Source organism: Paramormyrops kingsleyae, unplaced genomic scaffold, assembly GCF_048594095.1.
Source record: "Paramormyrops kingsleyae isolate MSU_618 unplaced genomic scaffold, PKINGS_0.4 ups34, whole genome shotgun sequence".
In the NCBI taxonomy this organism is placed as follows: domain Eukaryota; kingdom Metazoa; phylum Chordata; class Actinopteri; order Osteoglossiformes; family Mormyridae; genus Paramormyrops; species Paramormyrops kingsleyae.
This window is the reverse complement of record NW_027325972.1, coordinates 282,577-307,276: the sequence shown is the minus strand read 5'-3', so window position 1 is coordinate 307,276 and position 24,700 is coordinate 282,577. Positions and strand designations below refer to the sequence as shown.

Sequence of the window (24,700 nt, the reverse complement as noted above, 5' to 3'; positions counted from 1 at the left end):
CGGTACTGTGACGTGACTTTTCTGGTATCATCTTACTAACTTAGCACTTTAGGGATTGCGATGTGGCTTTTCTGGTACCATATTACTAACTTAGCAATTACGGCATTGTGATGTGTGTTTTCTGTTATCATCCTACTAACCTAGCACTTCAGGTATTGTGACGTGACTTTTCTGGTATCATCCTACTAACCTAGCACTTCCGGTACTGTGACGTGACTTTTCTGATATCATATTACTAACCTAGCAGATTAGGAATTGTTATGTGACTTTTCTGATATCATCTTACTAACTTAGCGATTTCGGAACTGTGATGTGTGGTTTCTGGAATCATCTTACTAACTTAGCAATTCAGGTATTGCTATGTGACGTTTCTGGTATCATATTACTAACCTAGCACTTTAGGAATTGCGATGTGTCTTTTCTGTTATCATCTTACTAACTTAGCACTTTAGGAATTGCGATGTGTCTTTTCTGGTATCATATTACTAACCTAGCAATTACGGCATTGTGACATGACGTTTCTGGTATCATCTTACTAACTTAGCAATCCAGGTATTGTTATGTGGCTTTTCTGGTATCATCTTACTAATTTAGCAGATTAGGAATTGTTATGTGACTTTTCTGTTATTATCTTACTAACTTAGCAATCCAGGTATTGTTATGTGGCTTTTCTGGTATCATCTTACTAATTTAGCAGATTAGGAATTGTTATGTGACTTTTCTGTTATCATCTTACTAACTTAGCAATTCAGGTATTGTGACGTGACTTTTCTGGTATCATCTTACTAACTTAGCAATTCAGGTATTGTTATGTGACTTTTCTGGTATCATCTTACTAGCTTAGCAATTCCGGAATTGTGATGTGTGTTTTCTGGTATCATCTTACTAACGTAGCAGTTTAGGTATTGTTATGTGACTTTTCTGGTACCATCTTACTAACGTAGCAGATTCGGAATTGTTATGTGACTTTTGTGGTATCATCTAACAAACTTAGTGATTTTGGAACCGTGATGTGTGGTTTCTGGTATCATCTTACTACCTTAGCAATTCAGGTATTGCTAATAACACTGATGTAATTATGAAACATTAACATGACCAATAAGACATTATCAGTAAGCATTATGGAAAATCAAAAAGTCAGACAATGATGAAACCTAAGTAACTTTTATTAATCACAACTGAAAATAAAACATGTTGATGTGTAGGGACTCAAGCAGTTCGCCCGGATGCATCGTCATGCCTGAAATTTAGACAGACAGACAGCAAACATCAATCACCAGTGACAGCAACCATAACATTAAGTAATAGTAGTGGCAGTAGCACATTAACTTTTTCAATGTCTCGATGCAGCTTACTTTGGAAATGTCTTCAAAATATCGCCGATATCGAGCAGATTGATTTTCAACTGTGTCAGCGCCGCTAGCAGGGGAGGATCTTCTTTCACAAATGGGCAGATCTAAAAGGTAAGTATTTAATCAGTTTCATGTTTTTAATTTTTGAACAACTAATGAAATTAAATGAAAGTATTCTTACAAAGCTCTCATCGATTGCACGGATCCAGGCTTCAGTATCAGCCAGGATGCAGTTCAAGGATTCAAACGCTGCCTTCTTTAAATCAGGACAAACATCTTTATCACTAAGATGATAATAAACATATGCATTGATATAAATATATATTTATTTTGGTTTCTGTGCAATACCTCAACCAACTTGCCTTTTCATAATCTCAGAGATATTCTCAAGGTAATGTGATGTTATGACAAGATATATAATGATATATGTTTTTAGTTTTATCTATGTAATTGTCCATGACAATAAACTGTTGTTACTTACTTTAGCATCTTCATTTATGGGGTTCTGAGCTGACGCACTTTCTTCATTTCCTGGTTTGTCAGTCTTATTGGTTGTCTTTTCCATGATGACAATGATTATCCTGGAAAAGATTAAAGTTAGTCTTTTATATCTCATCAATTGCAATATATGGCACTACAGAATACAAGCCACCGCAAAGTCTCTTAGACTGACTCTGATTGACACACAACCCTTTCCGTAATTGCATTCTCTAGCGTGAAGCGTCATAGCATTGCCGTAATTACGTTATAGCATTTCCGTAATTGCATCATCTAGCATGAAGCTTCATAGCATTGCCAGAATTACGTTATAACATTTCCGGGATTGCATCATCAAGCGTCAAGCTTCATAGCATTGCTGCAATTACGTTATAGCATTTCCGAAATTACATTATCTAGCATGAAGCTTCATAGAATTTCTGAATTACGTCAAGAACCTTCTAGAAGTTTCTAAGCATTGGAAAAACATCAATAGACTTGATTATAAGTCAAATGCAATAATATGCATAAGTACCTGCACGTTTTGAATCTTCATTAGCCTATCAAACAAATTTCAGTCTATTTGACGGGTGCAGCGGGTTACTAACATTTAAAAATTATAGTCTAACGGTTTCACTATGAGAAACAGTGAGATGGCTTAAAACTTATTGTAGAAGACTAAATGCTACTAAAGAAAGGTTTTACATTACTTACCAAATAATGCTTCTAAAAGTTATGCTTGCCAGATGCACGTCTAAACAGCTTTCCAATGTGTTTGTGAGCTCGGAAAAATTACCGAGACTTTTATACTGAACCACCGACTCACGTGACCAAAGTCTATGAATATATTTGCATATCATGAATAAATCATTGACAGATATGTTTCATTGCACTAACTTTCTGGCCTTAGCAATTTCGGAATTGCGATGTGTGGTTTCTGGTATCATCTTACTAACGTAGCAGATTAGGAATTGTTATGTGACTTTTCTGCTATCATCTTACTAACATAGCAGTTCAGGTATTGTTATGTGACATTTCTGGTATTATATTACTAACTTAGCGATTACAGCATTGTTATGTCACATTTCTGGTATCATATTACTAACTTAGCAATGCCAGCATTGTTATGTCACATTTCTGGTATCATCTCACTAACGTAGCAGTTCAGGTACTGTTATGTGACATTTCTGGTATCATCTCACTAACGTAGCAGTTCAGGTATTGTTATGTGACATTTCTGGTATCATCTCACTAACATAGCAGTTCAGGTATTGTTATGTGACATTTCTGGTATGTGACAATTCTGTTATCATATTACTAACCTAGCAATTACGGCATTGTGATGTGTGTTTTCTGGTGTCATCATATTAACCTAGCACTTCAGGTGTTGTTATGTGACTTTTCTGGTATCATCTCAATAACGTAGCAGTTCAGGTATTGTTATGTGACATTTCTGGTATCATCTTACTAACGTAGCACTCCAGGTATTGTTATGTGACTTTTCTGGTATCATCTCACTAACTTAGCAGTTCAGGTATTGATGTGTCACATTTCTGGTATCATCCTACTAACTTAGCACTTCAGGTATTGTGACGTGACTTTTCTGCTATCATCTTACTAACTTAGCAGTTCAGGAACTGTGATGTGACTTCTCTGGTACCATCTAATTAAGTTAGCAATGCAGGTATTGTCATGTGACTTTTCTGGTATCATCTTACTAACGTAGCAATTAAGGTATTATGTGACTTTTCCGGTACCATATGGTGCAGTTCAGATTAATTAAGGTTGTGTTCAGAACTGTTACCTAGCAATTCCGGATTTGCGACACGTCATTAACGTGAATGACAAAGTCAATCACTGATGAAACTCAACAAGCCTTTATTAAACTTAACATTTTTAAAAAAGAAAAAAAAACAACATTTTAAATTACATCCGACGTTGAGCGGTTCGTGGAGTCGCCACGGATGCATCCTCAGCCCTGAAATTTAAATAGACAGATGACAAACATCAATCAACAGCAAACATAACAGTAAATAGTAGTGGCAGTAGCACATTACCTTTTTCAAAGTTATGATACAACTTACTTAAAGAATGACTTCACTAATGTACACATATTGTTTAAGGTCATCTTCATCTCATTCAACATATCTAGCAGGAGAAGATTGTCTCGCACAGGCATGGAGATCTGAAAGGTAAGTATTTCATCAGCTTCATGTTTTTAATTTTGAACAACCAATGAAATCAAATGAAAGTGTTCTTACAGTGAACTCATTGAATTTTTCATTCCAGACTTCAACATCAGCCAGGATTAATTTCAATTTTTCTTCCAGTAGCTTCAACAAATTAAGACAAACTTATAATTAACAACATACATGTCAAGAAATATACATGTATATGTGTTTTTCTGTGCATGCAATGCCTCACCAGCTTGCCTTTTCATAATCTCACAGATATTGTTAAGGTATTGTAATGGTTGCCGAAAACTTTAATTATGTATGTTTTTAGTTTTATCTGTGTATGTATCTGTGACAATAAATTGGTTTTACTTACTTCAGCCTCTTCATTTTTCGTGTTCTCAGCTGACGCAGTTTCATCGCTGGTTTTGTCAGTCCTTTCTGCCATGGTGATGATTATCCTGGAAAAGATGCATGAAGCTTCATAGCATTGCCGGAATTACATTATAGCATTTCCAGAATTGCATCATCTAGCGTCAAGCTTCATAGCATTGCCGTAATTTCATTGTAGCATTTCTGAAATTGCTGCAATTACATTATAGCATTTCCGAAATTACATTATCTAGCATTAAGCTTCATAGCATTTCCGAATTACGAACCTTCTAGAAGTTTCTAAGCACTGGAAAAACATCAACAGACTTGATTATAAGTCAAATGCAATAATATGCATAAGTACTTGCACGTTTTTAATCTTCATTAGCCTATCAAACAATTTTCAGTCACCGTTATTTGACGGGTGCAGCGGGTTACTAACATTCAAAAATTATAGTCTAACGGTTTCACTATGAAAAAGCAGTGAGATGGCTTAAAACTTATTGTAGAAGACTAAATGCTACTAAAGAAAGGTTTTACATTACTTACCAAATAATGCTTCTAAAAGTTATGCTTGCCAGATGCACGTCTAAACAGCTTTACAATGTGTTTGTGAGCTCGTAAAAAATTACCGAGACTTTTATACTGAACCACCGACTCACGTGACCAAAGTCTATAAATATATTTGCATATCATGAATAAATCATTGACAGATATGTTTCATTACACTAACTTTCTGGCCGTAGCAATTTCGGAATTGCGATGTGTGGTTTCTGGTATCATCTTACTAACATAGCAGTTTAGGAATTGTTATGTGACTTTTCTGGTATCATCTTACTAACATAGCAGTTCAGGTACTGTTATGTGACATTTCTGGTATCATCTCACTAACTTAGCAATTAAGGTATTGCTATATGACTTTTCTGGTATCATCTTTCTAACTTAGCACTTTAGTAATTGTTATGTGACTTTTCTGGTATCATCTTACTAACTTAGCGATTCCGGGATTGCGATGTGTGGTTTCTGGTATCATCCTACTAACTTAGCACTTCAGGTCTTGTGACGTGACTTTTCTGGTATCATCTTACTAACTTAGCAGATTAGGAATTGTTATGTGACTTTTCTGGTATCATATTACTAACTTAGCAATTACGGCATTGTGATGTTTGTTTTCTGGTATCATCCTACTTACTTAGAAGTTCAGTTATTGTTATGTGACATTTCTGGTATCATCTCACTAACTTAGCAATGTCGGAAGTACTAAGTGTTTTCCCGTCTTACTAGGCCTCAAACTAACATTAGGGGGCGTCACGGCCGAACCGTATGACCTACACATCTGACCTTTGGCATGCATAAAGTAGATCAGCTCTGGATAAAGTCTGCCAAGTTTTATGAATGTGACCCTTACGAAAGGCCTACAGTGACCTCTTGAATTTGCTATGGTAGGCAATGTTAAGTGAATGGAGACACCACACCTCTCATTAGACAGGCCATAACTTCAGGTAGCAGTGACCTAGGAAAATGATTAAAAGTGCTCCTGATACTAGACAGTCTGCTCCTAAATGTAATCTATACATGTTCATTAAAATTATGCCTCCTTAATTTGAAACCAACGCATATTTTATCATTAGTGGCTGCACTTTTTTCACTAGGCCTCAAACTAACATGTGGGGGCGTCACGGCTGAGCCGTACGAGCTAGAGGTCTGAAATTCGGCCTGCACAAACTAGGTATACGTATGAATAAGTGTGCCAAGCCTCATGAACGCAGCACTTACCAAAGAGCTATAGTGGGCTGTAGAATTTGCTAAGTTGGGCAATGCAAGTCAATGGGGACATATGAGAGAGTAGGCCGCAAACGAACATGAGGGGCAGTAACGGCCCAGCCGTACGAGCTGCAGGTCTGAAACTCGGTGGAGACATACTAGACGGATGCCTGATGAAGCACGTGCAGCATCATCAGTGCAGACCTGACCAAAAAATTTCTACAATGTTTTTAATATTACAAAACCAACTTTGTTAGTGATATTTCCGGAAACGTGCGTTTTCCGGTTTGACTAACTTAGCAACGTCAGAATTGTGACGTGTGTTTTCTGGTATCATCTTACTAACTTATCAATTACGGCATTGTGACGTGACTTTTCTGGTATCATCTTACTAACTTAGCAATCCCGGAACTGCGGCGTGACATTTCTGGTATCATCTTACTAATCTAGCAATTCCAGTATTGTGACGTGACTTTTCTGGTATCATCTTACTAACTTAGCACTTTAGTAATTGCGATGTGACAATTCTGTTATCATATTACTAACCTAGCAATTACGGCATTGTGATGTGTTTTCTGGTATCATCATATTAACCTAGCACTTCAGGTGTTGTTATGTGACTTTTCTGGTATCATCTCAATAACGTAGCAGTTCAGGTATTGTTATGTGACTTTTCTGGTATCATCTCACTAACGTAGCAGTTCAGGTATTGTTATGTGACTTTTCTGGTATCATCTTACTAACTTAGCAGTTCAGGTATTGCTATGTGACTTTTCTGGTATCATCTTACTAACGTTGCAGTTCAGGTATCGTTATGTGGCTTTTCTGGTATCATCTCACTAACTTAGCAGTTCAGGTATTGTTATGTGACTTTTCCGGTATCATCTCACTAACTTAGCAGTTTAGATATTGTTATGTGACATTTCTGGTATCGTCTGACTAACTTAGCGGTTCAGGTATTGTTATGTGACATTTCTGGTATCATCTCACTAACTTAGCACTTTAGGAATTGCGATGTGACTTTTCTGGTATCATCTGACTAACCTAGCAGTCCAGGTAGTGTTATGTGACATTTCTGGTATCATCTTACTAACTTAGCAGTTCAGGTATTGTTATGTCACATTTCTGGTATCATCTCACTAACTTAGCAGTTCAGGTGTTGCTATGTGACTTTTCTGGTATCATATTACTAACTTAGCAATTACGGCATTGTGATGTGTGTTTTCTGTTATCATCCTACTAACCTAGCACTTCAGGTATTGTGACGTGACTTTTCTGGTATCATCTTACTAACTTAGCAACTTCGGTATTGCGATATGTCCTTTTCACTAACTTAACTCCGGAATTGCAATGTACCTTTTATGGGTTCATTTGACTATTACAAACCGGTAAGACACTATGACTTGTCTAGTGACCAATATGCAAAACAAAGAAGTCAGACAATGATTTAACTTAATCTTTTATTAAACTTAACAGCATCTTCATAAAATCTAACTTTGATGGACTGGAGCAGTCGGCACCACTGCATCCTCAGGCCTGAAATTTAGGCAGACAGCAGACACATCAATCACCAGCGACAGCAACTATAACAGTAAAGCAATAGTATTGGCAGTAGCACATTAGCTTTTTCAACATTTTGATGCAGCTTACTTCAGCAAATTCTTCAAAACATAGCTGACATCGAGCAGACTGGCCTTCAACTGTTTCATCGTCCTTAGCAGTTGAGGATCGTCTTTCACAAATGGGCTGTTCTGAATGGTAAGTATTTAATCAGTGTAATGTTTTTAATTTTAAACAACTACTGAAATTAAATTAAAGTGTTCTTACAGTGTCCTCATCGATTGTATGATTCCAGTCTTCAATATCAGCCAGGATAGATTTCAAACTTTCAGATTCTGTCTTTAATCAATGAAGACAAACATATGTTTAATAACAGCATATGCATTGATTTATATATATATAGACAAGAACTTTAATCATGTATGTTTTTAATTTTACCTCTGCATGTATCAATCACAATAAATTGTTGTTACTTACTTCAGCCTCTTCATCTTTACGTTTCGGAGTTGACTCACATTCTTCATCTACTGGTTTGTCAGTTTTACTGGTCCTCTTTGCCATGCTGATGATGATTATCCTGGAAAAGATTAAAGTTAGTCTTTTATATCTCATCAATTGCAATATATGGCACTACAGAATACAAGCCACCACAAAGTCTCTTAGACTGACTCTGATTGACACACAACCCTTTCCGTAATTGCATTCTCCAGCGTGAAGCGTCATAGCATTGCCGTAATTACGTTATAGCATTTCCGTAATTGCATCATCTAGCATGAAGCTTCATAGCATTGCCAGAATTCCGTTATAACATTTCCAGAATTGCATCATCTAGCGTCAAGCTTCATAGCATTGCCGTAATTTCATTGTAGCATTTCTGAAATTGCATTATCTAGCATGAAGCTTCATAGAATTTCCGAATTACGTCAAGAACCTTCTAGAAGTTTCTAAGCATTGGAAAAACATCAATAGACTTGATTATAAGTCAAATGCAATAATATGCATAAGTACCTGCACGTTTTTAATCTTCATTAGCCTATCAAACAATTTTCAGTCACCGTTATTTGACGGGTGCAGCGGTTTTCGATAATAACATTCGAAAATTATAGTCTAACGGTTTCACTATGAAAAACAGTGAGATGGCTTAAAACTTATTGTAGAAGACTAAATGCTACTAAAGAAAGGTTTTACATTACTTACCAAATAATGCTTCTAAAAGTTATGCTTGCCAGATGCACGTCTAAACAGCTTTCCAATGTGTTTGTGAGCTCGTAAAATATTACAGAGACTTTTATACTGAACCACCGACTCACATGACCAAAGTCTATGAATATATTTGCATATCATGAATAAATCATTGACAGATATGTTTCATTACACTAACTTTCTGGACTTAGCAATTTCGGAAGTGCGATGTGTGGTTTCTGGTATCATCTTACTAACGTAGCAGATTAGGAATTGTTATGTGACATTTCTGGTATCATCTGACTAACTAATCGGTTCAGGTATTGTTATGTGCCATTTCTGGTATCATCTGACTAACTTAGCGGTTCAGGTATTGTTATGTGACTTTTCTGGAATCATCTCACTAACTTAGCGGTTCAGGTATTGTTATGTGACATTTCTGGTATCATCTGACTAACTTAGCGATCCCGGAACTGCGACGTGACATTTCTGGTATCATCTTACTAATCTAGCAATTCCGGTACTGTGACGTGACTATTCTGGTATCATCTTACTAACTTAGCGGTTCAGGTATTGTTATGTGACATTTCTGGTATCATCTTACTAACTTAGCAGTTCAGGTATTGTTATGTCACATTTCTGGTATCGTCTAACTAACGTAGCAGTTCAGGTATTGTTATGTGACTTTTCTGGTATCATCTCACTAATTTAGCGGTTCAGGTATTGTTATGTCACATTTCTGGTTTCATCTTACTAACTTAGCGGTTCAGGTATTGTTATGTGACTTTTCTGGTGTCATCTTACAAACTTAGCACTTTAGGAATTGCGATGTGACTTTTCTGGTATCATATTACTAACTTAGCAATTACGGCATTGTGATGTGTGTTTTCTGGTACCATCTTACTAACTTAGTAGATTAGGAATTGTTATGTGACTTTTCTGGTACCATCTTACTAACTTAGTAGATTCGGGATTGTTATGTGACTTTTCAGGTATCATCTAACAAACTTAGTGATTTCGGAACCGTGATGTGTGGTGTCTGGTATCATCTCACTAACTTACCAATGTCGGAAGTACTAAGTGTTTTCCCGTCTTACTAGGCCTCAAACTAACATTAGGGGGCGTCACGGCCGAACCGTATGACCTACACATCTGACCTTTGGCATGCATTAACTAGATCAGCTCTGGATCAAGTCTGCCAAGTTTTATGAATGTGACCCTTACGAAAGGCCTACAGTGATCTCTTGAATTTGCTATGGTAGGCAAGGCTGTTTAGGCCCGTGTAGGCCTCAAACTAACTTAAGGGGGCATAACTGCACGGCCGTAGAAGCTAGGAAGATGGTTCAAAGTGTTCCTGAAACTAGACGGTCTGCCCTTCAATTGCCCCTATACATGTTTGTTAAAATTGTGCCTCCTTAATTTGAAAATAGACTGTTTCTTTATCTGCCTAGACGGAAGATCTTTAAGCAGATGATCGACTCCCCCTCTCAGACAACGTCACGGGGGGTCACGGCCAAGCCGTACGAGCTAGAGGTCTGAAATTCGGCACGACAAAACTAGGTTCCCGCAGGAATGACCGTGCCGAGTTCCGTGACCGTAGCTCGCACCCGTGTCCCGCAGTTAATTTTTAAATTTCAGTATGTAGGCAATGTTAAGTGAATGGCTGCCTTTGACAGGCCATAACTTCACGTAGCAGTGACCTAGGAAGATGATCCAAGATGTTTCTGAAACTGGACGGCGTACTGTACAATCCTGCCAATACATGTCCATTAAAATTATGCCTCCTCGATTTGCAATTAGCAGGTGAGTGCCATCAGATGTGGCAATGCCGGAACTGCTAGGTGTAATCCCGTTTCCAGAATTGTCACGATGCATTTCTGGGTTATTGATTTTTCAATTAACGTCAATTAGGGAATGGTTCTGCGGAGCAGCGACGAAGGACGACGGGTCAAAGTTCACCGGAAACGACGAGCCCCTCCAGAGAAGGCCATCCATACACCTCTGTTAAAATCATGCCCCCAAGATGCCCGTAGAAGGGGTTTCCCAACATCAAAGAGGACCACTCTGCGCCGTATGAGCGCTCCCCATATTAGAGCCAATTAGCGGATATCTCGGCGGAGGTGCGACGTAGGGGGTCGGGTCGAGGCTCTCCCGACACCGGACGCCGGCGGCGCAAAGTCCCTCCATATATGTCCGTTAGAATTATGCCCCCTACATACGGCAGGAGCACAAGTTGATGATATTTTGCCTCATCTGGGCCAAAAAATGGGGGTAAGGTCCTAGGCCCTCTACCCCATGTCGAAAGGCTGCCGAAGCTCGGAGGGGACGTCATTAGAAAAATGATCATAACTGCAGTTCGCTTAGAGCTAGAGGTCTGAAATTTGGAATACTGACGGAGGAGGGTGGCCTGCATCAGTGACCCGAATTTTGGAGGTCTAGACCACACGGGGCAGGTTTTATTAACCCTTTAGCGTCTGGTGGTCTCACGGCCGGCCCGTTTGAGCTAGGAGCGTGAGATTTGGCACAGTGGAGCCCCACCGAGGTCTATATCACATACTGGAGAATCAGCGGTCTAGACCTCAGCACTAGGCCGCAAAGTACAAAAAGGTACCTGTGGCCTAGGCCGTGCGACCCAGAGGTCTGGATTTTTTACTGCACACACATGGGAGACTGAAGACCACACCTGTAGAGTTTCAAAGGTGTAGACCTCACAGAACTGTTTTTATAGGCCCTCAAAGTCAGTGAGGTCGGCAATGTTAAGTCAATGGAGGCACCCCACCTGTCACTTCTAGGCCCATAACTTCAGCTAGGAGTGGCCTAGGAACACCATTCAAAGTGCTACTAAAACTACAGAGTCTGCCCTTTAATTTCATGTATAGATATCACCTTAATTAGCAGATCTTCATGTCAAACAATGGGCTTTACTTTTGGTGACCTTTCGTGACCTTTCCACAAATGCGTCGTGCGGTTCCGGATATGCGCTTTATGGCCTAGGGGGACTTCTGGGGGGCCTACGACTGACCCGTACCACCTATGGGTCTGAAATTCGGCACACGTAAACTAGACGCCTTCAGGAATGACCTTGCCGAGTCTGAAGACTGTGGCCCTTACCAAAGTCCCGCAGTGGCCCTTTGAATTTGCTACGGTAGGCAATGTTAAGTGAATGGAGTCCTTTGACAGGGCATAACTACAGGTAGCAGTGGCCTAGGGAGATGATCCAAAGTGTTCCTGAAACTAGACAGTCTGCTCTACAATCCCCCCAATACATGTTTATTAAAATTGTGCCTCCTTAACTTGATAACACTAGGCTTTTGACCTTGAGTGTATGTTCTGCCTCTGCCTGCCTGGAAGATCTTTGTTGATGATTGACTGTATGATATTACTAACTTAGCAATTCCAGAACTGTGTTGTGTGGTTTCTGGTATCATCTGACTAACTTAGCAGGTCAGGTATTGTTATGTGTCTTTTCTGGTATCATCATATTAACCTAGCACTTCAGGTGTTGTTATGTGACTTTTCTGGTATCATCTCAATAACGTAGCAGTTCAGGTATTGTTATGTGTCTTTTCTGGTATCATCTCACTAACTTAGCAGTTCAGGTATTGTTATGTGACATTTCTGGTATCATCTTACTAACGTAGCAGTTCAGGTATTGTTATGTGACTTTTCTGGTATCATCTCACTAACTTAGCAGTTCAGGTATTGTTATGTCACATTTCTGTTATCATCTCACTAACTTAGCAGTTCAGGTATTGTTATGTGACATTTCTGGTATCATCTTACTAACTTAGCAGTTCAGGTATTGTTATGTGGCATTAGCAGATTAGCAATTGTTATGTGACTTTTCTGGTATCATCTTACTAACTTAGCAAACCCGGAACTGCGAAGTGACATTTCTGGTATCATCTTACTAATCTAGCGATTCCGGTACTGTGACGTGATGTTTCTGGTATCATCTTACTAACTTAGCAATGTCGGAAGTACTAAGTGTTTTCCCGTCTTACTAGGCCTCAAACTAACATTAGGGGGCGTCACGGCCGAACCGTGTGACCTACACATCTGACCTTTGGCAAGCATTAACTAGATCAGCTCTGGATCAAGTCTGCCAAGTTTTATGAATGTGACCCTTACGAAAGGCCTACAGTGACCTCTTGAATTTGCTATGGTAGGCAATGTTAAGTGAATGGAGACACCACACCTCTCATTAGACAGGCCATAAGTTCAGGTAGCAGTGACCTAGGAAAATGATTAAAAGTGCTCCTGATACTAGATAGTCTGCTCCTAAATGTAATCTATACATGTCCATTAAAATTATGCCTCCTTAATTTGAAACCAACGCATATTTTATCATTAGTGGCTGCACTTTTTTCACTAGGCCTCAAACTAACATGTGGGGGCGTCACGGCTGAGCCGTACGAGCTAGAGGTCTGAAATTCGGCCTGCACAAACTAGGTATACGTATGAATAAGTGTGCCAAGCCTCATGAACGCAGCACTTACCAAAGAGCTATAGTGGGCTGTAGAATTTGCTAAGTTGGGCAATGCAAGTCAATGGGGACATATGAGAGAGTAGGCCGCAAACGAACATGAGGGGCAGTAACGGCCCAGCCGTACGAGCTGCAGGTCTGAAACTCGGTGGAGACATACTAGACGGATGCCTGATGAAGCACGTGCAGCATCATCAGTGCAGACCTGACCAAAAAATTTCTACAATGTTTTTAATATTACAAAACCAACTTTGTTAGTGATATTTCCGGAAACGTGCGTTTTCCGGTTTGACTAACTTAGCAACGTCAGAATTGTGACGTGTGTTTTCTGGTATCATCTTACTAACTTATCAATTACGGCATTGTGACGTGACTTTTCTGGTATCATCTTACTAACTTAGCAATCCCGGAACTGCGGCGTGACATTTCTGGTATCATCTTACTAATCTAGCAATTCCAGTATTGTGACGTGACTTTTCTGGTATCATCTTACTAACTTAGCACTTTAGTAATTGCGATGTGACAATTCTGTTATCATATTACTAACCTAGCAATTACGGCATTGTGATGTGTTTTCTGGTATCATCATATTAACCTAGCACTTCAGGTGTTGTTATGTGACTTTTCTGGTATCATCTCAATAACGTAGCAGTTCAGGTATTGTTATGTGACTTTTCTGGTATCATCTCACTAACGTAGCAGTTCAGGTATTGTTATGTGACTTTTCTGGTATCATCTTACTAACTTAGCAGTTCAGGTATTGCTATGTGACTTTTCTGGTATCATCTTACTAACGTTGCAGTTCAGGTATCGTTATGTGGCTTTTCTGGTATCATCTCACTAACTTAGCAGTTCAGGTATTGTTATGTGACTTTTCCAGTATCATCTCACTAACTTAGCAGTTTAGATATTGTTATGTGACATTTCTGGTATCGTCTGACTAACTTAGCGGTTCAGGTATTGTTATGTGACATTTCTGGTATCATCTCACTAACTTAGCACTTTAGGAATTGCGATGTGACTTTTCTGGTATCATCTGACTAACCTAGCAGTCCAGGTAGTGTTATGTGACATTTCTGGTATCATCTTACTAACTTAGCAGTTCAGGTATTGTTATGTCACATTTCTGGTATCATCTCACTAACTTAGCAGTTCAGGTGTTGCTATGTGACTTTTCTGGTATCATATTACTAACTTAGCAATTACGGCATTGTGATGTGTGTTTTCTGTTATCATCCTACTAACCTAGCACTTCAGGTATTGTGACGTGACTTTTCTGGTATCATCTTACTAACTTAGCAACTTCGGTATTGCGATATGTCCTTTTCACTAACTTAACTCCGGAATTGCAATGTACCTTTTATGGGTTCATTTGACTATTACAAACCGGTAAGACACTATGACTTGTCTAGTGACCAATATGCAAAACAAAGAAGTCAGACAATGATTTAACTTAATCTTTTATTAAACTTAACAGCATCTTCATAAAATCTAACTTTGATGGACTGGAGCAGTCGGCACCACTGCATCCTCAGGCCTGAAATTTAGGCAGACAGCAGACACATCAATCACCAGCGACAGCAACTATAACAGTAAAGCAATAGTATTGGCAGTAGCACATTAGCTTTTTCAACATTTTGATGCAGCTTACTTCAGCAAATTCTTCAAAACATAGCTGACATCGAGCAGACTGGCCTTCAACTGTTTCATCGTCCTTAGCAGTTGAGGATCGTCTTTCACAAATGGGCTGTTCTGAATGGTAAGTATTTAATCAGTGTAATGTTTTTAATTTTAAACAACTACTGAAATTAAATTAAAGTGTTCTTACAGTGTCCTCATCGATTGTATGATTCCAGTCTTCAATATCAGCCAGGATAGATTTCAAACTTTCAGATTCTGTCTTTAATCAATGAAGACAAACATATGTTTAATAACAGCATATGCATTGATTTATATATATATAGACAAGAACTTTAATCATGTATGTTTTTAATTTTACCTCTGCATGTATCAATCACAATAAATTGTTGTTACTTACTTCAGCCTCTTCATCTTTACGTTTCGGAGTTGACTCACATTCTTCATCTACTGGTTTGTCAGTTTTACTGGTCCTCTTTGCCATGCTGATGATGATTATCCTGGAAAAGATTAAAGTTAGTCTTTTATATCTCATCAATTGCAATATATGGCACTACAGAATACAAGCCACCACAAAGTCTCTTAGACTGACTCTGATTGACACACAACCCTTTCCGTAATTGCATTCTCCAGCGTGAAGCGTCATAGCATTGCCGTAATTACGTTATAGCATTTCCGTAATTGCATCATCTAGCATGAAGCTTCATAGCATTGCCAGAATTCCGTTATAACATTTCCAGAATTGCATCATCTAGCGTCAAGCTTCATAGCATTGCCGTAATTTCATTGTAGCATTTCTGAAATTGCATTATCTAGCATGAAGCTTCATAGAATTTCCGAATTACGTCAAGAACCTTCTAGAAGTTTCTAAGCATTGGAAAAACATCAATAGACTTGATTATAAGTCAAATGCAATAATATGCATAAGTACCTGCACGTTTTTAATCTTCATTAGCCTATCAAACAATTTTCAGTCACCGTTATTTGACGGGTGCAGCGGTTTTCGATAATAACATTCGAAAATTATAGTCTAACGGTTTCACTATGAAAAACAGTGAGATGGCTTAAAACTTATTGTAGAAGACTAAATGCTACTAAAGAAAGGTTTTACATTACTTACCAAATAATGCTTCTAAAAGTTATGCTTGCCAGATGCACGTCTAAACAGCTTTCCAATGTGTTTGTGAGCTCGTAAAATATTACAGAGACTTTTATACTGAACCACCGACTCACATGACCAAAGTCTATGAATATATTTGCATATCATGAATAAATCATTGACAGATATGTTTCATTACACTAACTTTCTGGACTTAGCAATTTCGGAAGTGCGATGTGTGGTTTCTGGTATCATCTTACTAACGTAGCAGATTAGGAATTGTTATGTGACATTTCTGGTATCATCTGACTAACTAATCGGTTCAGGTATTGTTATGTGCCATTTCTGGTATCATCTGACTAACTTAGCGGTTCAGGTATTGTTATGTGACTTTTCTGGAATCATCTCACTAACTTAGCGGTTCAGGTATTGTTATGTGACATTTCTGGTATCATCTGACTAACTTAGCGATCCCGGAACTGCGACGTGACATTTCTGGTATCATCTTACTAATCTAGCAATTCCGGTACTGTGACGTGACTATTCTGGTATCATCTTACTAACTTAGCGGTTCAGGTATTGTTATGTGACATTTCTGGTATCATCTTACTAACTTAGCAGTTCAGGTATTGTTATGTCACATTTCTGGTATCGTCTAACTAACGTAGCAGTTCAGGTATTGTTATGTGACTTTTCTGGTATCATCTCACTAATTTAGCGGTTCAGGTATTGTTATGTCACATTTCTGGTTTCATCTTACTAACTTAGCGGTTCAGGTATTGTTATGTGACTTTTCTGGTGTCATCTTACAAACTTAGCACTTTAGGAATTGCGATGTGACTTTTCTGGTATCATATTACTAACTTAGCAATTACGGCATTGTGATGTGTGTTTTCTGGTACCATCTTACTAACTTAGTAGATTAGGAATTGTTATGTGACTTTTCTGGTACCATCTTACTAACTTAGTAGATTCGGAATTGTTATGTGACTTTTCAGGTATCATCTAACAAACTTAGTGATTTCGGAACCGTGATGTGTGGTGTCTGGTATCATCTCACTAACTTACCAATGTCGGAAGTACTAAGTGTTTTCCCGTCTTACTAGGCCTCAAACTAACATTAGGGGGCGTCACGGCCGAACCGTATGACCTACACATCTGACCTTTGGCATGCATTAACTAGATCAGCTCTGGATCAAGTCTGCCAAGTTTTATGAATGTGACCCTTACGAAAGGCCTACAGTGATCTCTTGAATTTGCTATGGTAGGCAAGGCTGTTTAGGCCCGTGTAGGCCTCAAACTAACTTAAGGGGGCATAACTGCACGGCCGTAGAAGCTAGGAAGATGGTTCAAAGTGTTCCTGAAACTAGACGGTCTGCCCTTCAATTGCCCCTATACATGTTTGTTAAAATTGTGCCTCCTTAATTTGAAAATAGACTGTTTCTTTATCTGCCTAGACGGAAGATCTTTAAGCAGATGATCGACTCCCCCTCTCAGACAACGTCACGGGGGGTCACGGCCAAGCCGTACGAGCTAGAGGTCTGAAATTCGGCACGACAAAACTAGGTTCCCGCAGGAATGACCGTGCCGAGTTCCGTGACCGTAGCTCGCACCCGTGTCCCGCAGTTAATTTTTAAATTTCAGTATGTAGGCAATGTTAAGTGAATGGCTGCCTTTGACAGGCCATAACTTCACGTAGCAGTGACCTAGGAAGATGATCCAAGATGTTTCTGAAACTGGACAGTGTACTGTACAATCCTCCCTATACATATCCATTAAAATTATGCCTCCTTGATTTGAAATTAGCAGGTGAGTGCCTTCAGATGTGGCAATGCCGGAACTGTTAGGCGTAATCCCGTTTCCAGAATTGTCACGACGCATTTCTGGGTCATTAAGCTTTCAATCGACGTCAATTAGGGAATGGCCCCGCGGAGCAGCGACGAAGGACGACCGGTCAAACTTCGCCGTGAACTACGAGCCCCTCCAGAGAAGGCCCTCCATACACCTCTGTTAAAATTATGCCCCCAAGATGCCCCTAGAAGGGGTTTCCCAACATCAAAGAGGACCACTCTGCGCCGTATGAGCGCTCCCCATATTAGAGCCAATTAGCGGATATCTCGGCGGAGGTGCGACGTAGGGGGTCGGGTCGAGGCTCTCCCGACACCGGACGCCGGCGGCGCAAAGTCCCTCCATATATGTCCGTTAGAATTATGCCCCCTACATACGGCAGGAGCACAAGTTGATGATATTTTGCCTCATCTGGGCCAAAAAATGGGGGTAAGGTCCTAGGCCCTCTACCCCATGTCGAAAGGCTGCCGAAGCTCGGAGGGGACGTCATTAGAAAAATGATCATAACTGCAGTTCGCTTAGAGCTAGAGGTCTGAAATTTGGAATACTGACGGAGGAGGGTGGCCTGCATCAGTGACCCGAATTTTGGAGGTCTAGACCACACGGGGCAGGTTTTATTAACCCTTTAGCGTCTGGTGGTCTCACGGCCGGCCCGTTTGAGCTAGGAGCGTGAGATTTGGCACAGTGGAGCCCCACCGAGGTCTATATCACATACTGGAGAATCAGCGGTCTAGACCTCAGCACTAGGCCGCAAAGTACAAAAAGGTACCTGCGGCCTAGGCCGTGCGACCCAGAGGTCTGGATTTTTTACTGCACACACATGGGAGACTGAAGACCACACCTCTAGAGTTTCAAAGGTGTAGACCTCACAGAACTGTTTTTATAGGCCCTCAAAGTCAGTGAGGTCGGCAATGTTAAGTCAATGGAGGCACCCCACCTGTCACTTCTAGGCCCATAACTTCAGCTAGGAGTGGCCTAGGAACACCATTCAAAGTGCTACTAAAACTACAGAGTCTGCCCTTTAATTTCATGTATAGATATCACCTTAATTAGCAGATCTTCATGTCAAACAATGGGCTTTACTTTTGGTGACCTTTCGTGACCTTTCCACAAATGCGTCGTGCGGTTCCGGATATGCGCTTTATGGCCTAGGGGGACTTCTGGGGGGCCTACGACTGACCCGTACCACCTATGGGTCTGAAATTCGGCACACGTAAACTAGACGCCTTCAGGAATGACCTTGCCGAGTCTGAAGACTGTGGCCCTTACCAAAGTCCCGCAGTGGCCCTTTGAATTTGCTACGGTAGGCAATGTTAAGTGAATGGAGTCCTTTGACAGGGCATAACTACAGGTAGCAGTGGCCTAGGGAGATGATCCAAAGTGTTCCTGAAACTAGACAGTCTGCTCTACAATCCCCCCAATACATGTTTATTAAAATTGTGCCTCCTTAACTTGATAACACTAGGCTTTTGACCTTGAGTGTATGTTCTGCCTCTGCCTGCCTGGAAGATCTTTGTTGATGATTGACTGTATGATATTACTAACTTAGCAATTCCAGAACTGTGTTGTGTGGTTTCTGGTATCATCTGACTAACTTAGCAGGTCAGGTATTGTTATGTGTCTTTTCTGGTATCATCATATTAACCTAGCACTTCAGGTGTTGTTATGTGACTTTTCTGGTATCATCTCAATAACGTAGCAGTTCAGGTATTGTTATGTGTCTTTTCTGGTATCATCTCACTAACTTAGCAGTTCAGGTATTGTTATGTGACATTTCTGGTATCATCTTACTAACGTAGCAGTTCAGGTATTGTTATGTGACTTTTCTGGTATCATCTCACTAACTTAGCAGTTCAGGTATTGTTATGTCACATTTCTGTTATCATCTCACTAACTTAGCAGTTCAGGTATTGTTATGTGACATTTCTGGTATCATCTTACTAACTTAGCAGTTCAGGTATTGTTATGTGGCATTAGCAGATTAGCAATTGTTATGTGACTTTTCTGGTATCATCTTACTAACTTAGCAAACCCGGAACTGCGAAGTGACATTTCTGGTATCATCTTACTAATCTAGCGATTCCGGTACTGTGACGTGATGTTTCTGGTATCATCTTACTAACTTAGCAATGTCGGAAGTACTAAGTGTTTTCCCGTCTTACTAGGCCTCAAACTAACATTAGGGGGCGTCACGGCCGAACCGTGTGACCTACACATCTGACCTTTGGCAAGCATTAACTAGATCAGCTCTGGATCAAGTCTGCCAAGTTTTATGAATGTGACCCTTACGAAAGGCCTACAGTGACCTCTTGAATTTGCTATGGTAGGCAATGTTAAGTGAATGGAGACACCACACCTCTCATTAGACAGGCCATAAGTTCAGGTAGCAGTGACCTAGGAAAATGATTAAAAGTGCTCCTGATACTAGATAGTCTGCTCCTAAATGTAATCTATACATGTCCATTAAAATTATGCCTCCTTAATTTGAAACCAACGCATATTTTATCATTAGTGGCTGCACTTTTTTCACTAGGCCTCAAACTAACATGTGGGGGCGTCACGGCTGAGCCGTACGAGCTAGAGGTCTGAAATTCGGCCTGCACAAACTAGGTATACGTATGAATAAGTGTGCCAAGCCTCATGAACGCAGCACTTACCAAAGAGCTATAGTGGGCTGTAGAATTTGCTAAGTTGGGCAATGCAAGTCAATGGGGACATATGAGAGAGTAGGCCGCAAACGAACATGAGGGGCAGTAACGGCCCAGCCGTACGAGCTGCAGGTCTGAAACTCGGTGGAGACATACTAGACGGATGCCTGATGAAGCACGTGCAGCATCATCAGTGCAGACCTGACCAAAAAATTTCTACAATGTTTTTAATATTACAAAACCAACTTTGTTAGTGATATTTCCGGAAACGTGCGTTTTCCGGTTTGACTAACTTAGCAACGTCGGAATTGTGACGTGTGTTTTCTGGTATCATCTTACTAACTTATCAATTATGGCATTGTGACGTGACTTTTCTGGTATCATATTACTAACTTAGCAATCCCAGAACTGCGGCGTGACATTTCTGGTATCATCTTACTAATCTAGCAATTCCAGTATTGTGACGTGACTTTTCTGGTATCATCTTACTAACTTAGCACTTTAGTAATTGCGATGTGACAATTCTGTTATCATATTACTAACCTAGCAATTACGGCATTGTGATGTGTTTTCTGGTATCATCATATTAACCTAGCACTTCAGGTGTTGTTATGTGACTTTTCTGGTATCATCTCAATAACGTAGCAGTTCAGGTATTGTTATGTGACTTTTCTGGTATCATCTCACTAACGTAGCAGTTCAGGTATTGTTATGTGACTTTTCTGGTATCATCTTACTAACTTAGCAGTTCAGGTATTGCTATGTGACTTTTCTGGTATCATCTTACTAACGTTGCAGTTCAGGTATCGTTATGTGGCTTTTCTGGTATCATCTCACTAACTTAGCAGTTCAGGTATTGTTATGTGACTTTTCCGGTATCATCTCACTAACTTAGCAGTTTAGATATTGTTATGTGACATTTCTGGTATCGTCTGACTAACTTAGCGGTTCAGGTATTGTTATGTGACATTTCTGGTATCATCTCACTAACTTAGCACTTTAGGAATTGCGATGTGACTTTTCTGGTATCATCTGACTAACCTAGCAGTCCAGGTAGTGTTATGTGACATTTCTGGTATCATCTTACTAACTTAGCAGTTCAGGTATTGTTATGTCACATTTCTGGTATCATCTCACTAACTTAGCAGTTCAGGTGTTGCTATGTGACTTTTCTGGTATCATATTACTAACTTAGCAATTACGGCATTGTGATGTGTGTTTTCTGTTATCATCCTACTAACCTAGCACTTCAGGTATTGTGACGTGACTTTTCTGGTATCATCTTACTAACTTAGCAACTTCGGTATTGCGATATGTCCTTTTCACTAACTTAACTCCGGAATTGCAATGTACCTTTTATGGGTTCATTTGACTATTACAAACCGGTAAGACACTATGACTTGTCTAGTGACCAATATGCAAAACAAAGAAGTCAGACAATGATTTAACTTAATCTTTTATTAAACTTAACAGCATCTTCATAAAATCTAACTTTGATGGACTGGAGCAGTCGGCACCACTGCATCCTCAGGCCTGAAATTTAGGCAGACAGCAGACACATCAATCACCAGCGACAGCAACTATAACAGTAAAGCAATAGTATTGGCAGTAGCACATTAGCTTTTTCAACATTTTGATGCAGCTTACTTCAGCAAATTCTTCAAAACATAGCTGACATCGAGCAGACTGGCCTTCAACTGTTTCATCGTCCTTAGCAGTTGAGGATCGTCTTTCACAAATGGGCTGTTCTGAATGGTAAGTATTTAATCAGTGTAATGTTTTTAATTTTAAACAACTACTGAAATTAAATTAAAGTGTTCTTACAGTGTCCTCATCGATTGTATGATTCCAGTCTTCAATATCAGCCAGGATAGATTTCAAACTTTCAGATTCTGTCTTTAATCAATGAAGACAAACATATGTTTAATAACAGCATATGCATTGATTTATATATATATAGACAAGAACTTTAATCATGTATGTTTTTAATTTTACCTCTGCATGTATCAATCACAATAAATTGTTGTTACTTACTTCAGCCTCTTCATCTTTACGTTTCGGAGTTGACTCACATTCTTCATCTACTGGTTTGTCAGTTTTACTGGTCCTCTTTGCCATGCTGATGATGATTATCCTGGAAAAGATTAAAGTTAGTCTTTTATATCTCATCAATTGCAATATATGGCACTACAGAATACAAGCCACCACAAAGTCTCTTAGACTGACTCTGATTGACACACAACCCTTTCCGTAATTGCATTCTCCAGCGTGAAGCGTCATAGCATTGCCGTAATTACGTTATAGCATTTCCGTAATTGCATCATCTAGCATGAAGCTTCATAGCATTGCCAGAATTCCGTTATAACATTTCCAGAATTGCATCATCTAGCGTCAAGCTTCATAGCATTGCCGTAATTTCATTGTAGCATTTCTGAAATTGCATTATCTAGCATGAAGCTTCATAGAATTTCCGAATTACGTCAAGAACCTTCTAGAAGTTTCTAAGCATTGGAAAAACATCAATAGACTTGATTATAAGTCAAATGCAATAATATGCATAAGTACCTGCACGTTTTTAATCTTCATTAGCCTATCAAACAATTTTCAGTCACCGTTATTTGACGGGTGCAGCGGTTTTCGATAATAACATTCGAAAATTATAGTCTAACGGTTTCACTATGAAAAACAGTGAGATGGCTTAAAACTTATTGTAGAAGACTAAATGCTACTAAAGAAAGGTTTTACATTACTTACCAAATAATGCTTCTAAAAGTTATGCTTGCCAGATGCACGTCTAAACAGCTTTCCAATGTGTTTGTGAGCTCGTAAAATATTACAGAGACTTTTATACTGAACCACCGACTCACATGACCAAAGTCTATGAATATATTTGCATATCATGAATAAATCATTGACAGATATGTTTCATTACACTAACTTTCTGGACTTAGCAATTTCGGAAGTGCGATGTGTGGTTTCTGGTATCATCTTACTAACGTAGCAGATTAGGAATTGTTATGTGACATTTCTGGTATCATCTGACTAACTAATCGGTTCAGGTATTGTTATGTGCCATTTCTGGTATCATCTGACTAACTTAGCGGTTCAGGTATTGTTATGTGACTTTTCTGGAATCATCTCACTAACTTAGCGGTTCAGGTATTGTTATGTGACATTTCTGGTATCATCTGACTAACTTAGCGATCCCGGAACTGCGACGTGACATTTCTGGTATCATCTTACTAATCTAGCAATTCCGGTACTGTGACGTGACTATTCTGGTATCATCTTACTAACTTAGCGGTTCAGGTATTGTTATGTGACATTTCTGGTATCATCTTACTAACTTAGCAGTTCAGGTATTGTTATGTCACATTTCTGGTATCGTCTAACTAACGTAGCAGTTCAGGTATTGTTATGTGACTTTTCTGGTATCATCTCACTAATTTAGCGGTTCAGGTATTGTTATGTCACATTTCTGGTTTCATCTTACTAACTTAGCGGTTCAGGTATTGTTATGTGACTTTTCTGGTGTCATCTTACAAACTTAGCACTTTAGGAATTGCGATGTGACTTTTCTGGTATCATATTACTAACTTAGCAATTACGGCATTGTGATGTGTGTTTTCTGGTACCATCTTACTAACTTAGTAGATTAGGAATTGTTATGTGACTTTTCTGGTACCATCTTACTAACTTAGTAGATTCGGAATTGTTATGTGACTTTTCAGGTATCATCTAACAAACTTAGTGATTTCGGAACCGTGATGTGTGGTGTCTGGTATCATCTCACTAACTTACCAATGTCGGAAGTACTAAGTGTTTTCCCGTCTTACTAGGCCTCAAACTAACATTAGGGGGCGTCACGGCCGAACCGTATGACCTACACATCTGACCTTTGGCATGCATTAACTAGATCAGCTCTGGATCAAGTCTGCCAAGTTTTATGAATGTGACCCTTACGAAAGGCCTACAGTGATCTCTTGAATTTGCTATGGTAGGCAAGGCTGTTTAGGCCCGTGTAGGCCTCAAACTAACTTAAGGGGGCATAACTGCACGGCCGTAGAAGCTAGGAAGATGGTTCAAAGTGTTCCTGAAAC

General features: G+C 39.5%; 2 long non-coding RNA genes across 2 annotated transcripts; both read right to left on the bottom strand.

Annotated features, from left to right (window-relative positions):
• Positions 1-1,535: 1,535 nt before the first annotated feature.
• Positions 1,536-2,597, bottom strand: LOC140585622 (uncharacterized). Its single transcript, XR_011987561.1, has 3 exons — positions 2,544-2,597; positions 1,834-1,933; positions 1,536-1,608 (listed from the first exon to the last, which is right to left on the bottom strand). It is a non-coding gene; the product is annotated as an uncharacterized lncRNA (long non-coding RNA).
• A 1,355-nt stretch (positions 2,598-3,952) lies between these two features.
• LOC140585617 (uncharacterized) lies at positions 3,953-5,020 on the bottom strand. Its single transcript, XR_011987556.1, has 4 exons — positions 4,925-5,020; positions 4,380-4,464; positions 4,091-4,162; positions 3,953-4,014 (listed from the first exon to the last, which is right to left on the bottom strand). It is a non-coding gene; the product is annotated as an uncharacterized lncRNA (long non-coding RNA).
• Between the last annotated feature and the right edge of the window lie 19,680 nt (positions 5,021-24,700).